The sequence below is a fragment of the Schistocerca gregaria genome, chromosome 3 (genome assembly GCF_023897955.1).
Source record: "Schistocerca gregaria isolate iqSchGreg1 chromosome 3, iqSchGreg1.2, whole genome shotgun sequence".
Taxonomy (NCBI): Eukaryota; Metazoa; Arthropoda; class Insecta; order Orthoptera; family Acrididae; genus Schistocerca; species Schistocerca gregaria.
The window spans coordinates 66,189,271-66,207,316 of NC_064922.1; the positions used below are offsets into that span (position 1 = coordinate 66,189,271).

General features: G+C 43.9%; 1 pseudogene; it reads left to right on the plus strand.

Moving 5' to 3' along the window:
• The first annotated feature begins 411 nt into the window (after positions 1–411).
• The window catches only part of LOC126354175 (NADH-ubiquinone oxidoreductase chain 5-like), a 77,243-nt pseudogene continuing 59,608 nt past the window's right edge, over positions 412–18,046 (plus strand).

The following is an 18,046-nucleotide window of genomic DNA, read 5'->3' on the forward strand; positions in this document are numbered from 1 at the left end:
GTAGTAGTTTCCGATGCACATCTGGAGGCATTCTGTATTATGTGGACTGGAAGACCAGTAGTAGCTTCCGATGCACATCTGGAGGCATTCTGTAATCTGTGGAACTTCAAAGTGTTGATGAAACACAGAAATTTCATCGGGATTGAATACAACAGTCACCATGCGCACTTTCCTCCACGGGAGGATTGTCTCAAACTGTCTACGCTTTGATCGTTCCCTGGAAGACCAGCAGTAGTTTCCGACGACGTCTGGAGGCATTCTGTAATCTGTGGACCCTCATAGTGTTGATGAAACACAGAAATTGCATCGAGTTTGAATACAACAGTCACCATCCGCACTTTCCTCCATGGCAGTAATGTCTCAAACAGTCTACGGTTTGATCGTTCCCAGGAGGACCAGTAGTATTATCCGATGCATATCTGGTGGCAATCTGTAATCTGTGGACTGGAAGACCAGTAGTAGTTTCCGATGCACATCTGGAGGCAATCTGTAATCTGTGGACTATCAGAGTGTTGATGAAACATAGAAATTGCATCATGATGGAATACAACAGTCACCATCCGCACTTTCCTCCATTTGAGTAATATCTGAAACAGTGTAGGATTTGATTGTTCCCTGGTATACCAGTAGTAGCTTCCGATGCACATATGGAGGCATTGTGTAATCTGTGGACCTTCAAAGTGTTGATGAAACACAGAAATTGCATCGGGAGTGAATACAACAGTCACAATCCGCACATTCCTCCATGGGAGTAATGTCTGATACAGTCTACGCTTTGACCGTTCCCAGGACGACCAGTAGTAGTTTCCCATGCACATCTGGAGACAATCTGTAATCTGTGGACTAGCAGAGTGTTTATGAAACACAGAAATTGCATCGGGATTGAATACAACAGTCACCATCCACACTTTCCTCCATGGGAGTAACGTCTGAAACATTCTACGCTTTGATCGTTTCCTGGAAGACCAGTAGTAGTTTCCGATGCACATCTGGAGGCAATCTGTAATCTGTGGACTATCAGAGTGTTGATGAAACATAGAAATTGCATCATGATATAATACAACAGTCACCATCCGCACATTTCTCCATGGGAGTAATATCTGAAACAGTGTAAGCTTTGATCGTTCCATGGAATACCAGTAGTAGCTTCCGATGCACATCTGGAGGCATTCTGTAATCTGTGGACCTTCAAATTGTTGATGAAACACAGAAATTGCATCGGGAGTGAATACAACAGTCACAATCCGCACTTTCTTCCATGGGAGTAATGTCTGATACACACTACGCTTTGATCGTTCCCAGGAAGACCAGTAGTAGTTTCCCATACACATATGGAGGCATTCTGAAATCTGTGGACTAACTGAGTGTTGATAAAACACAGATATTGCAATGGGATTGAATACAACTGTCACAATGCGCACTTTCCTCCATGGGAGTAATGTCTCAAACAGTCTACGCTTTGATCGTTGCCTGGAAGACCAGTAGTAGTTTCCGATGCACATCTGGAGGCATTCTGTAATCTGTGCACTATCTGAATATTGATGAAACATAGAAATTGCATCGGGATTGAATACAACAGTCACCATGCGCACATTCCTTCTTGGGAGTAATGTCTCAAACAGTCTACGCTTTGATCGTTCCCTGGAAGACCAGTAGGAGTTTCCGATCCACATCAGAAGGCATTCTGTAATCTGTGGACTATATGAGTGTTGATGAAACACAGAAATTGCATCGGGATTGAATACAACAGTCACCATGCGCACTTTTCTCCATGGGAGTAATGTCTCAAACAGTCAACGCTTTGATCGTTCCCTGGAATACCAGTAGTAGTCTCCGTTGCACATCTGGTGGCATTCTGTAATCTGTGGACTAACAGAGTGTTGATGAAACACAGAAATTGCATCGGGTTTGAATACAACAGTCAATATTCGCACTTTCCTCCATGGGAGTTATGTCTCAAACAGTCTACGATTTGATCGTTTCCTGGAAGACCAGTAGTAATTTCCGATGCACATCTGGAGGCATACTGTAATCAGTGGACTATCAGAGTGTTGATGAAACACAGAAATTGCATCGGGATTGATTACAACAGTCACCATCCGCACTTTTCTCCATGGGAGTAATATCTGAAACAGAGTAGGCTTTGATCGTTCCCTGGAATACCAGTAGTAGTTTCCGATGCACATATGGAGGCATTCTGTAATCTGTGGAACTTCAAAGTGTTAATGAAACACAGAAATTGCATCGGGAGTGAATACAACAGTCACAATCCGCACTTTCCTCCATGGGAGTAATGTCTGATACAGTCTACGCATTGATCGTTCCCAGGAAGACCAGTAGTGGTTTCCGATGCACATCTGGAGACAATCTGTAATCTGTGGACTATCAGAGTGTTTATGAAACACAGAAATTGCATCGGGATTGAATACAACAGTCACCATCCGCACTTTCCTCCATGGGAGTAACGTCTGAAACTGTCTACGCTTTGATCGTTCCCAGGAAGACCAGTAGTAGTTTCCGATGCACATCTAGAGGCAATCTGTAATCTGTGGACTATCAGAGTGTTGATGAAAGACAGAAATTGCATCGGTATTGAATACAACAGTCACCATGCGCACTTTCTTCCATGGGAGTAATGTCTCAAACAGTTTACGCTTTGATCGTTCACAGGAAGACCAGTAGTAGTTTCCGATGCACATCTGGAGGCATTCTGTAGTCTGTGGACCTTCAAAGTGTTGATGAAACACAGATATTGCATCATGATTGAATACAACAGTCACCATACGCACTTTCCTCCATGGGAGTAATATCTTAAACGGTCTATGCTTTGATCGTTCCCAGGAAGACCAGTAGTAGTTTCCGATCCACATCTGGTGGCATTCTGTAATCTGTAACCTGTCACAGTGTTGATGAAACACAGAAATGGCATCGGGTTTGAATACAACAGTCACCATGCGCACTTTCCTCCATGGGAGTAATCTCTCAAACAGTCTACACTTTGATCGTTCCGTGGAAGACCAGTAGAAGTTTCCGATGCACATCTGGTGGCATTCTGTAATCTATGGACTATCAGATTGTTGATGAAACACAGAAACTGGATCGGGATTGAATACAACAGTCACCACGCGCACTTTCCTCCATGGGAGTAATGTCTAAAAGAGTTTACGCTTTGATCGTTCCCTGGAAGACCAGTAGTAGTTTCCGATGCACATCTGGAGGCAATCTGTAATCTGTGGACTATCAGAGTGTTGATGAAACATAGAAATTGCATCATGATATAATACAACAGTCACCATCCGCACTTTTCTCCCTGGGAGTAATATCTGAAACAGTGTACGCTTTGATCGTTCCATGGAATATCAGTAGTAGCTTCCGATGCACATCTGGAGGCATTCTGTAATCTGTGGACCTTCAAATTGTTGATGAAACATAGAAATTGCATCGGGAGTGAATACAACAGTCACAATCCGCACTTTCTTCCATGGGAGTAATGTCTGATACACTCTACGCTTTGATCGTTCCCAGGAAGACCAGTAGTAGTTTCCCAAGCACATATGGAGGCATTCTGAAATATGTGGACTAACTGAGTGTTGATAAAACACAGAAATTGCATTGGGAATGAATACAACAGTCACAATGCGCACTTTCCTCCATGGGAATAATGTCTCAAACAGTCTACGATTTGATCGTTGCCTGCAAGACCAGTAGTAGTTTCCGATGCACATCTGGAGGCATTCTGTAATATGTGGACTATCTGAATGTTGATGAAACGCAGAAATTGCATCGGGATTGAATACAACAGTCAAAATGCGCACTTTCCTCCATGGGAGTAATTCTCAAACAGTCTAAACTTTGATCGTTCCCTAGAAGACCAGTAGTAGTTTCCGATGCACATCTGGTGGCATTCTGTAATCTGTGGACTATCGGAGTGTTGATGAAACACAGAAATTCCATCGGGATTGAATACAACAGTCACCATGCGCACTTTCCTCCATGGGAGTAATTCTCAAACAGTCTACGCATAGATCGTTCCCTGGAAGACCAGTAGTAGATTCCGATGCACATCTGGTGGAATTCTGTAATCTGTGGACTACCAGAGTGTTGAAGAAACACAGAAATAGCATCGGGATTGAATAAAACAGTCACCATGCGCACTTTCCTCATTAGGAGTAATGTCTCAAACAGTCTACGCTTTGATCGTTCTCTGGACGACCAGTAGTAGTTTCCGATGCACATCCGAAGGCATTCTGTAATCTGTGGACTATCAGAATGTTGATGAAACACAGAAATTGCATAGGTTTTGAATACAACAGTCACCATGCGCACTTCCCTCCATGGGAGTACTGTCTCAAACAGTCTGCGATTTGATCGTTCCCTGGAAGACCAGTAGTGGTTTACAATGCACAACTGGTGGCATTCTGTAATCTGTGGACTATCAGGGTGTTGATAAAACACAGAGAATGCATCGTGATTCAATACAACAGTCACCATGCGCACTTTTCTAAATGGGAGTAATGTCTCAAACAGTCAACGCTTTGATCGTTCCCTATAATACCAGTAGTAGTCTCCGTTGCACATCTGGTGGCATTCTGTAAACTGTGGACTAACAGAGTGTTGATGAAACACAGAAATTGCATCGGGATTGATTACAACAGTCACCATGCGCACTTTCCTCCATGGGAGTAATGTCTCAAACAGTCTATGATTTGATCGTTCCCTGGAAGACCAGTAGTAGTTTCCGATGCACATCTGGAGGCATTCTGTAATCTGTGGACCTTCAAAGTGTTGATGAAACACAGAAATTGCATCGGGATTGAATACAACAATCACCATGCGCACTTTCCTCCACGGGAGTAATGTCTCAAACAGTCTACGCTTTGATCGTTCTCTGGAAGACCAGCAGTAGTTTCCGATGCACATCTGGAGGCATTCTGTAATCTGTGGACCCTCAAAGTGTTGATGAATCACAGAAATTGCATCGAGTTTGAATACAACAGTCACCATCTGCACTTTCCTCCATGGCAGTAATGTCTCAAAACAGTCTACGCTTTGATCTTTCCCAGGAAGACCAGTAGTAGTTTCCGATGCACATCTGGAGGCAATCTGTAATCTGTGGACTATCAGAGTGTTGATGAAACATTGAAATTGCATCATGATGGAATACAACAGTCACCATCCCCACTTTTCTCCATGGGAGTAATATCTGAAACAGTGTACGCTTTGATCGTTCCATGGAATACCAGTAGTAGCTTCCGATGCACATATGGAGGCATTCTGTAATCTGTGGACCTTCAAAGTGTTGATGAAACACAGAAATTGCATCGGGAGTGAATACAACAGTCACAATCCGCACTTTCCTCCATGGGAGTAATGATGATACAGTCTACGCATTGATCGGTCCCAGGAAGACCAGTAGTAGTTTCCGATGCACATCTGGAGACAATCTTTAATCTGTGGACTATCAGAGTGTTTATGAAACACAGAAATGCATCGGGATTGAATACAACAGTCACCATCCGCACTATCCTGTTTCCGATGCATATCTGGTGGCAATCTGTAATCTGTGGACTATCAGAGTGTTGATGAAACACAGAAATTGCATCGGGATTGAATACAACAGTCACCATCCGCACTCTCCTCCATGGGAGTAACGTCTGAAACATTCTAGGCTTTGATCGTTTCCTGGAAGACCAGTAGTAGTTTCCGATGCACATCTGGTGGCATTCTGTAATCTGTAACCTGTCGGAGTGTTGATGAAACACAGAAATGGCATCGGGTTTGAATACAACATTCACCATGCGCACTTTCCTCCATGGGAGTAATGGAGCAAACAGTCCACGCTTTGATCGTTCGATGGAAGACCAAAAGTAGTTTCCAATGCACATCTGGAGGCATTCTGTAATCTGTGGACTATCTGAGTGTTGATGAAACACAGAAATTGCATCGGGATTGAATACAACAGTCAGCATGCGCACTTTTCTCCATGGGAGTAATGTCTCAAAGAGTCTACGCTTTGATCGTTCCCTGGAAGACCAGTAGTATTTACCGATGCACATCTGGAGGCAATCTGTAATCTGTGGACTATCAGAGTGTTGATGAAACACAGAAATTGCATCGGGATTGAATACAACACTCACCATGCGCACTTTCCTCCATGGGAGTAATGTCTCAAACATTCTACGCTTTGATCGTTCCCTGTTACAGCAGTTGTACTTCCCGATGCACATCTGTAGGAATTCTGTAATCTGTGGACTATCAGAGTGTTGATGAAACACAGAAATTGAATCGGGATTGAATACAACAGTCACCATCCGCACTTTCCTCCATGGGAGTAATGTCTGAAACAGTCTACGCTTTGATCGTACATTGGAAGACCATTAGTAGTTTCCGGTGAACATCTGGAGGATTTCTGTAATCTGTGGACCTTCAAAATGTTGATGAAACACAGAAAGTGCATCGGAAGTGAATGCAACAGTCACCATCCGCACTTTCCTCCATGGGAGTAACGTCTGAAACTGTCTACGCTTTTATCGTTCCCAGGAAGACCAGTAGTAGTTTCCGATGCACATCTGGAGGCAATCTGTAATCTGTATACTATCAGAGTGTTGATGAAAAACAGAAATTGCATCGGTATTGAATACAACGATCACCATGCGCACTTTCTTCCATGGGAGTAATGTCTGTAACGGTCTACACTTTGATCCTTCCCTGGAAGACCAGTAGTTGCTTCCGACGCACGTCTGGTGGCATTCTATAATCTGTGGACGATCAGGGAGTTGATGAAACACAGAAATATCTTCGGGATTGAATACAACAGTCACCATGCGCACTTTCCTCCACGGGAGTAATGTCTCAAACAGTCTACGCTTTGACCGGTCCCTGGAAGACCAGTAGCAGTTTCCGTTGCACATCTGGTGGGATTCTGTATTCTGTGGACTCTCAGAGTGTTGATGAAACACAGAAATTCCATCGGGAGTGAATGTAACAGGCACCATGCGCACTTTCCTCCACAGGAGTAATGTCTGAAACAGTCTACTTCTTGATCGTTCCCTGGAAGACCAGCAGTAGTTTCCGATGCACGTCTGGAGGCAATCTGACATCTGTGGACTACCAGAGTGTTGATGAAACACACAAATTGCATCGGGATTGAATACAACAGTCACCATCCGCACTTTCCACTATGGGAGTAATGTCTGAAACGGTCCTCTCTTTAATCGTTCCCTGGAAGACCAGTAGAAGTTTCCAATGCACATCTAGTGGCATTCTGTAATCTTTGGGCTATCAGAGTGTTGATTAAACACAGATATTGCATCGGGATTCAATACAACAGTCACCATGCGCACTCTCCTCCACGGGAGTAATGTCTCAAACAGTTTACGCTTTGATCGTTCCCTGGAAGACCAGTAGTAGTTTCCGATGCACATCTGGTGGCATTCTGTAATCTGTGGACTATCAGAGTGTTGATGAAACACAGAAATTGCATCGGGATTGAATACAACAGTCACTATCCGCACTTTCCTCCATGGGAGTAATGTCTCAAACAGTCTACGCTTTGATCGTTCCCTGGAAGACCAGTAGTAGTTTACGATGCACATCTGGAGGCAATCTGTAATCCGCCATCTTTCAAAGTGTTGATGAAACACAGATATTGCATCGGGAGTGAATACAACAGTCACAATCCCCACTTTCCTCCATGGGAGTAATGTCTGAAACAGTCTACGCCTTGATCGGTCCCAGGAAGACCAGTAGTAGTTTCCGATGCACATCTGGAGACAATCTTTAATCTGTGGTCTATCAGAGTGTTGATGAAGCACAGAAGTTGCATCGGGATTGAATAGAACTTTCACCATGCGCACTTTCCTCCATGGGAGTAATGTCTCAAACAGTTTACGCTTTGATCGTTCCCTAAAGACCAGTAGTGATTTCCGATGCACATCTGGAGACAATCTGTATTCTGTGGACTATCAGAGTGTTGATGGAACACAGAAATTGCATTGGGATTGAATACAACAGTCACCATGCGCACTATCCTCCATGGGAGTAATGTCTCAAACACCTTAAGCTTTGATCGTTAACAGGAAGACCAGTAGTAGTTTCTGATGCACATCTGGAGGCATTCTGTAATCTGTGGACTATCAGAGTGTTGATGAAACACAGAAAATGCATCGGGAGAAAATACAGCAGTCACCATGCCCACTTTGCTCCACGGGAGTAATGTCTCAAACAGTCTATGCTTTGATCGTTCCCTGGAAGACCAGTAGTAGTTTCCCATGCACATCTGGAGGCATTCTGTAATCTGTGGACCTTCAAAGTGTTGATGAAACACAGTTATTGCATCGGGATTGAATACAACAGTCACCATGCGCACTTTCCTCCATGGGAGTAATGTCTCAAACAGTCTATGCTTTAATCGTTCCCAGGAAGACCAGTAGTAGTTTCCGATGCATATCTGGTGGCAATCTGTAATCTGTGGACTATCAGAGTGTTGATGAAACACAGAAATTGCATCGGGATTGAATACAACAGTCACCATCCGCACTCTCCTCCATGGGAGTAACTTCTGAAACATTCTAGGCTTTGATCGTTTCCTGGAAGACCAGTAGTAGTTTCCGATGCACATCTGGTGGCATTCTGTAATCTGTAACCTGTCAGAGTGTTGATGAAACACAGAAATGGCATCGGGTTTGAATACAACAATCACCATGGGCACTTTCCTCCATGGGAGTAATGTCTCAAAGAGTGTACGCTTTGATCGTTCCTTGGAGGACAAGTAGTAATTTCCCATGCACATCTGGAGGCATTCTGTAATCTGTGGAGCTTCAAAGTGTTGATGAAACACAGAAATTGCATCGGGAGTGAATACAACAGTCACAATGCCCACTTTCCTCCACGGAAGTATTGTCTCAAACAGTCTACGCTTTGATCGTTCCCTGGAAGACCAGTAGTAGTTTCCGATGCACATCTGGTGGCATTCTGTAATCTGTGGACTATCAAAGTGTTGATGAAACACAGAAATTGCATCGGGATTGAATACAACATTCACAATACGCACTTTTCTCCATGGGAATAATGTCTAAAACAGTCTACGCTTTGATCGTTCCCTGGAAGACCAGTAGTAGTTTCCGATGCACATCTGGAGGCATTCTGTAATCTGTGGAGCTTCAAAGTGTTGATGAAACACAGAAATTGCATCGGGAGTGAATACAACTGTCACAGTCCGAACTTTCCTCAATGGGAGTAATGTCTGGTACAGTCTACGCTTTGATCGTTCAGAGAAAGAACAGTAGTACTTTCCGATGCACATCTGGAGACAATCTGTATTCTGTGGACTATCAGAGTGTAGATGAAACACAGAAATTGCATTGGGATTGATACAACAGTCACCATGCGCACTTTCCTCCATGGGAGTAATGTCTCAAACAGTTTACGCTTTGATCGTTCACAGGATGACCAGTAGTAGTTTCCGATGCATATCTGGAGGCATTCTGTAATCTGTGGACCTTCAAAGTGTTGATGAAACACAGAAATTGCATTGGGATTGAATACAACAGTCACCATGCGCACGATCCTCCATGGGAGTAATGTCTCAAACACCTTAAGCTTTGATCGTTAACAGGAAGACCAGTAGTAGTTTCTGATGCACATCTGGAGGCATTCTGTAATCTGTGGACTATCAGAGTGTTGATGAAACACAGAAAATGCATCGGGAGAAAATACAGCAGTCACCATGCCCACTTTGCTCCACGGGAGTAATGTCTCAAACAGTCTATGCTTTGATCGTTCCCTGGAAGACCAGTAGTAGTTTCCCATGCACATCTGGAGGCATTCTGTAATCTGTGGACCTTCAAAGTGTTGATGAAACACAGTTATTGCATCGGGATTGAATACAACAGTCACCATGCGCACTTTCCTCCATGGGAGTAATGTCTCAAACAGTCTATGCTTTAATCGTTCCCAGGAAGACCAGTAGTAGTTTCCGATGCATATCTGGTGGCAATCTGTAATCTGTGGACTATCAGAGTGTTGATGAAACACAGAAATTGCATCGGGATTGAATACAACAGTCACCATCCGCACTCTCCTCCATGGGAGTAACTTCTGAAACATTCTAGGCTTTGATCGTTTCCTGGAAGACCAGTAGTAGTTTCCGATGCACATCTGGTGGCATTCTGTAATCTGTAACCTGTCAGAGTGTTGATGAAACACAGAAATGGCATCGGGTTTGAATACAACAATCACCATGGGCACTTTCCTCCATGGGAGTAATGTCTCAAAGAGTGTACGCTTTGATCGTTCCTTGGAGGACAAGTAGTAATTTCCCATGCACATCTGGAGGCATTCTGTAATCTGTGGAGCTTCAAAGTGTTGATGAAACACAGAAATTGCATCGGGAGTGAATACAACAGTCACAATGCCCACTTTCCTCCACGGAAGTATTGTCTCAAACAGTCTACGCTTTGATCGTTCCCTGGAAGACCAGTAGTAGTTTCCGATGCACATCTGGTGGCATTCTGTAATCTGTGGACTATCAAAGTGTTGATGAAACACAGAAATTGCATCGGGATTGAATACAACATTCACAATACGCACTTTTCTCCATGGGAATAATGTCTAAAACAGTCTACGCTTTGATCGTTCCCTGGAAGACCAGTAGTAGTTTCCGATGCACATCTGGAGGCATTCTGTAATCTGTGGAGCTTCAAAGTGTTGATGAAACACAGAAATTGCATCGGGAGTGAATACAACTGTCACAGTCCGAACTTTCCTCAATGGGAGTAATGTCTGGTACAGTCTACACTTTGATCGTTCAGAGAAAGAACAGTAGTACTTTCCGATGCACATCTGGAGACAATCTGTATTCTGTGGACTATCAGAGTGTAGATGAAACACAGAAATTGCATTGGGATTGATACAACAGTCACCATGCGCACTTTCCTCCATGGGAGTAATGTCTCAAACAGTTTACGCTTTGATCGTTCACAGGATGACCAGTAGTAGTTTCCGATGCATATCTGGAGGCATTCTGTAATCTGTGGACCTTCAAAGTGTTGATGAAACACAGAAATTGCATCGGGATTGAATACTACAGTCACCATGCGCACTTTCCTCCATGGGACTAATGTCTCGAACAGTGTATGCTTTGATCGTTTCCAGGAAGACCAGTAGTAGTTTCCGATGCATATCTGGTGGCAATCTGTAATCTGTGGACTATCGGAGTGTTGATGAAACACAGAAATTGCATTGGGATTGAATACAACAGTCACCATTCGCACTTTCCTCCACGGGAGTAACGTCTCAAACAATCTACGCTTTGATCGTTCCCTGGAAGACCGGTAGTAGTTTCCCATGCACATCTGGAGGTATTCTGTAATCTGTGGACCTTCAAAGTGTTGATGAAACACAGAAATTGAATCGAGATTGAATACAACAAGCACCATGCGCACTTTCCTCCACGGGAGTAATGTCTCAAACAGTCTACGCTTTGATCGTTCCCTGGGAGACCAGTAGTGGTTTCCGATGCACATCTGGTGGCATTCTATAATCTGTGGACTATCAGGGTGTTGATGAAACACAGAAATATCTTCGGGATTGAATACAACAGTCACCATGCGCACTTTCCTCCACGGGAGTAATGTCTCAAACAGTCTACGCTTTGACCGGTCCCTGGAAGACCAGTAGCAATTTCCGTTGCACATCTGGTGGGATTCTGTATTCTGTGGACTATCAGAGTGTTGATGAAACACAGAAATTCCATCGGGAGTGAATGTAACAGGCACCATGCGCACTTTCCTCCACAGGAGTAATGTCTGAAACAGTCTACTTCTTGATCGTTCCCTGGAAGACCAGCAGTAGTTTCCGATGCACGTCTGGAGGCAATCTGACATCTGTGGACTACCAGAGTGTTGATGAAACACAGAAATTGCATCGGGATTGAATACAACAGTCACCATCCGCACTTTCCACTATGGGAGTAATGTCTGAAACGGTCCTCTCTTTAATCGTTCCCTGGAAGACCAGTAGAAGTTTCCAATGCACATCTGGTGGCATTCTGTAATCTTTGGGCTATCAGAGTGTTGATGAAACACAGATATTGCATCGGGATTGAATACAACAGTCACCATGCGCACTCTCCTCCACGGGAGTAATGTCTCAAACAGTTTACGCTTTGATCGTTCCCTGGAAGACCAGTAGTAGTTTCCGATGCACATCTGGTGGCATTCTGTAATCTGTGGACTATCAGAGTGTTGATGAAACACAGAAATTGCATCGGGATTGAATACAACAGTCACTATCCGCACTTTCCTCCATGGGAGTAATGTCTCAAACAGTCAACGCTTTGATCGTTCCCTGGAAGACCAGTAGTAGTTTACGATGCACATCTGGAGGCAATCTGTAATCTGTGGTCTTTCAAAGTGTTGATGAAACACAGAAATTGCATCGGGAGTGAATACAACAGTCACAATCCCCACTTTCCTCCATGGGAGTAATGTCTGAAACAGTCTACGCCTTGATCGGTCCCAGGAAGACCAGTAGTAGTTTCCGATGCACATCTGGAGACAATCTTTAATCAGTGGACTATCAGAGTGTTGATGAAACACAGAAGTTGCATCGGGATTGAATAGAACAGTCACCATGCGCACTTTCCTCCATGGGAGTAATGTCTCAAACAGTTTACGCTTTGATCGTTCCCTAAAGACCAGTAGTAATTTCCGATGCACATCTGGAGGCAATCTGTAATCTGTGGACTGTCAGAGTGTTGATGAAACACAGAAATTGCATCGGGATTGAATTCAACAGTCACCATGCACACTTTCCTCCATGGGAATAATGTCTGAAACAGTCTACGCCTTGATCGGTCCCAGGAAGACCAGTAGTAGTTTCCGATGCACATCTGGAGACAATCTTAAATCTGTGGACTATCAGAGTGTTGATGAAACACAGATATTGCATTGGGATTGAATACAACACTCACCATGCGCACATTCCTCCATGGGAGTAATGTCTCAAACATTCTACGCTTTGATCGTTCCCTGTTAGACCAGTTGCAGTTCCCGATGCACATCTGGAGGCATTCTGTAATCTGTGGACTATCAGAGTGTTGATGAAACACAGAAATTGAATCGGGATTGAATACAACAGTCACCATCCGCACTTTCCTCCATGGGAGTAATGTCTGAAACAGTCTACGCTTTGATCGTTCATTGGAAGACCATTAGTTGTTTCCGGTGAACATCTGGAGGATTTCTGTAATCTGTGGACCTTCAAAATGTTGATGAAACACAGAAAGTGCATCGGAAGTGAATGCAACAGTCACCATCAGCACTTTCCTCCATGCGAGTAACGTCTGAAATTGTCTACGCTTTTATCGTTCCCATGAAGACCAGTAGTAGATTCCGATGTACATCTGGAGGCAATCTGTAATCTGTGGACCATCAGAGTGTTGATGAAAAACAGAAATTGCATCGGTATTGAATACAACGATCACCATGCGCACTTTCTTCCATGGGAGTAATGTCTCTAACGGTCTACGCTTTGATCCTTCCCTGGAAGACCAGTAGTAGCTTCCGACGCACGTGTGGTGGCACTCTGTAATCTGTGGACTATCAGAGTGTTGATGAAACACAGAAATTGCATCGGCATTGAATACAACAGTCACAATGCGCACTTTCCTCCACGGAAGTAATGTCTCAAACAGTCTACGCTTTGATCGTTCCCTGGAAGACCAGTAGTAGTTTCCGATGCACATCTGGTGGCATTCTGTAATCTGTGGACTATCAAAGTGTTGATGAAACACAGAAATTGCATCGGGATTGAATACAACATTCACAATACGCACTTTTCTCCATGGGAATAATGTCTAAAACAGTCTACGCTTTGATCGTTCCCTGGAAGACCAGTAGTAGTTTCCGATGCACATCTGGAGGCATTCTGTAATCTGTGGAGCTTCAAAGTGTTGATGAAACACAGAAATTGCATCGGGAGTGAATACAACTGTCACAGTCCGAACTTTCCTCAATGGGAGTAATGTCTGGTACAGTCTACGCTTTGATCGTTCAGAGGAAGAACAGTAGTACTTTCCGATGCACATCTGGAGACAATCTGTATTCTGTGGACTATCAGAGTGTAGATGAAACACAGAAATTGCATTGGGATTGAATACAACAGTCACCATGCGCACTTTCCTCCATGGGAGTAATGTCTCAAACAGTTTACGCTTTGATCGTTCACAGGGTGACCAGTAGTAGTTTCCGATGCACATCTGGAGGCATTCTGTAATCTGTGGACCTTCAAAGTGTTGATGAAACACAGAAATTGCGTCGGGATTGAATACAACAGTCACCTTGCGCACTTTTTCCTCCATGGGAGCAATGACTCAAACAGTGTATGCTTTGATCGTTTCCAGGAAGACCAGTAGTAGTTTCCGATGCATATCTGGTGGCAATCTGTAATCTGTGGACTATCGGAGTGTTGATGAAACACAGAAATTGCATTGGGATTGAATACAACAGTCACCATTCGCACTTTCCTCCACGGGAGTAACGTCTCAAACAGTCTACGCTTTGATCGTTCCCTGGAAGACCGGTAGTAGTTTCCCATGCACATCTGGAGGCATTCTGTAATCTGTGGACCTTCAAAGTGTTGATGAAACACAGAAATTGAATCGGGATTGAATACAACAGTCACCATGCGCACTTTCCTCCATGGGAGTAATGTCTCAACAGTCTACGCTTTGATCGTTCCCTGGGAGACCAGTAGTGGTTTCCGATGCACATCTGGTCCCATTCTATAATCTGTGGACTATCAGGGTGTTGATGAAACACAGAAATATCTTCGGGAATGAATACAACTGTCACCATGCGCACTTTCCTCCACGGGAGTAATGTCTCAAACAGTCTACGCTTTGACCGGTCCCTGGAAGACCAGTAGTAGTTTCCGATGCACGTCTGGAGGCAATCTGACATCTGTGGACTACCAGAGTGTTGATGAAACACAGAAATTGCATCGGGATTGAATACAACAGTCACCATCCGCACTTTCCACTATGGGAGTAATGTCTGAAACGGTCCTCTCTTTAATCGTTCCCTGGAAGACCAGTAGAAGTTTACAATGCACATCTGGTTGCATTTTGTAATCTTTGGGCTATCGGAGTGTTGATGAAACACAGATATTGCATCGGGATTGAATACAACAGTCACCATGCGCACTCTCCTCCACGGGAGTAATGTCTCAAACAGTTTACGCTTTGATCGTTCCCTGGAAGACCAGTAGTAGTTTCCGATACACATCTGGTGGCATTCTGTAATCTGTGGACTATCAGAGTGTTGATGAAACACAGAAATTGCATCGGGATTGAATACAACAGTCACTATCCGCACTTTCCTCCATGGGAGTAATGTCTCAAACAGTCTACGCTTTGATCGTTCCCTGGAAGACCAGTAGTAGTTTCCGATGCACATCTGGAGGCAATCTGTAATCTGTGGTCTTTCAAAGTGTTAATGAAACACAGAAATTGCATCGGGAGTGAATACAACAGTCACAATCCCCACTTTCCTCCATGGGAGTAATGTCTGAAACAGTCTACGCCTTGATCGGTCCCAGGAAGACCAGTAGTAGTTTCCGATGCACATCTGGAGACAATCTTTAATCTGTGGACTATCAAAGTGTTGATGAAACACTGAAATTGCATCGGGATTGAATAGAACAGTCACCATGCGCACTTTCCTCCATGGGAGTAATGTCTCAAACACTTTACGCTTTGATCGTTCACAGGAAGACCAGTAGTAGTTTCCGATGTACATCTGGAGGCATTCTGTAATCTGTGGACTATCAGAGTGTTGATGAAACACAGAAATTGCATCGGGAATGAATACAACAGTCACCATGCGCACTTTACTCCACAGGAGTAATGTCTCAAACAGTCTATGCTTTGATCGTTCCCTGGAAGACCAGTAGTAGTTTCCGATGCACATCTGGAGGCATTCTGTAATCTGTGGACCTTCAAAGTGTTGATGAAACACAGAAATTGGATCGGGATTGAATACAACAGTCACCAACCGCACATTCCTAAATGGGAGTAACGTCTGGAACAGTCTACCCTTTGATCGTTCCCTGGAAGACCAGTAGTAGTTTCCGATGCACATCTGAAGGCATTCTGTAATCTGTGGACTTTCAAAGTGTTGATGAAACACAGAAATTGCAGCGGGATTGAATTCAACAGTCAACATGCACACTTGCCTCCATGGGAATAATGAGTCAAACAGTCTAAGCTTTGATCGCTCCCAGGAAGACCAGTAGTAGTTTTCGATGCACTTCTGGAGGCAATCTGTTATCTGTGGACTATCAGAGTGTTGATGAAACACAGAAATTGCATCGGGATTAAATACAACAGTCACCATGCACACTTTCCTCCATGGGAGTAATGTCTCTAACAGTCTACGCTTTGATCGTTCCCTGGAAGACCAGTAGTAGTTTCCGATGCACATCTGGAGGCATTCTGTAATCTGTGGACTATCAGAGTGTTGATGAAACAAAGAAATTGCATCGGGATTCAATACAACAGTCACCATGTGCATCTTCCTCCATGGGAGTAATGTCTCAAACAGTCTACGCTTTGATCGGTCCCTGGAAGACCAGTAGTGGTTTCCGATCCACATCTGGAGCATTCTGTAATCTGTGGACTATCAGAATGTTGTTGAAACACTGAAATTGCATCGGGATTCAATACAACAGTCACCATCAGCACATTCCTCCATGGGAGTAACGTCTGAAACAGTCTACCCTTTGATCGTTCCCTGGAAGACCAGTAGTAGTTTCCGATGCACATCTGGAGGCATTCTGTAATCTGTGGACCTTCAAACTGTTGATGAAACACAGAAATTGCATCGGGATTGAATACAACAGTCACCATGCACACTTTCCTCCATGGGAATAAAGTCTCAAACAGTCTAAGCTTTGATCGTTCCCAAGAAGACCAGTAGTAGTTTTCGATGCACTTCTGGAGAAAATCTGTTATCTGTGGACTATCAGAGTGTTGATGAAACACAGAAATTGCATCGGGATTGAATACAACAGTCACCATGCACACTTTCCTCCATGGGAGTAATGTCTCTAACAGTCTACGCTTTGATCGTTCCCAGAAAGACTAGTATTACTTTCCGATGCACATCTGGAGGCATTCTGTAACCTGTTGACTATCAGAGTGTTGATGAAACACAGAAATTGCATCGGGATTCAATACAACAGTCACCATGTGCACCTTCCTCCTTGGGAGTAATGTCTTAAACAGTCTACACTTTGATCGTTCCCTGGAAGACCAGTAGTAGTTTCCGATGCGCATCTGGTGGCATTCTGTAATCTGTGGACTATCAGAGTGTTGATGAAACACAGAAATAGCATCGGGATTGAATACAACAGTCACCATGCGCACTTTCCTCCATGGGAGCAACGTCTCAGTCAGTCTACGCTTTGATCGTTCCCTGGAAGACCAGTAGTAGTTTCCGATGGACATCTGGTGGCATTCTGTAATCTGTGGACTACCAGAGTGTTGATGAAACACAGAAATTGCAAAGGGAGTGAATACAACTGTCATAATCCGCACTTTCCTCCACAGGAATAATGTCTCAAACAGTCTAAGATTTGATTTTTCCCAGGAAGACCAGTACTAGTTTTCGATGCACTTCTGGAGGCAATCTGTTATCTGTGGACTATCAGAGTGTTGATGAAACACAGACATTGCATCGGGATGTAATACAACAGTCACCATCCGGAATTCCCTATATGGGAGTAACGTCTGAAACAGTCTAGGCTTTGATGTTCCCTGGAAGACCAGTAGTAGTTTCCGATGCACATCTGAGGGCATTATGTAATCTGTTTAGTATCAGAGTGTTGATAAAACACAGAAATTGCATCGGGATTGAATACAACAGTCACCATCCGCACTATCCTCCATGGGAGTAATGTCTCAAACAGTCTACGCCTTGATCGGTCCCACGAAGACCAGTAGTAGTTTCCGATGCACATCTGGAGACAATCAATAATCTGTTGA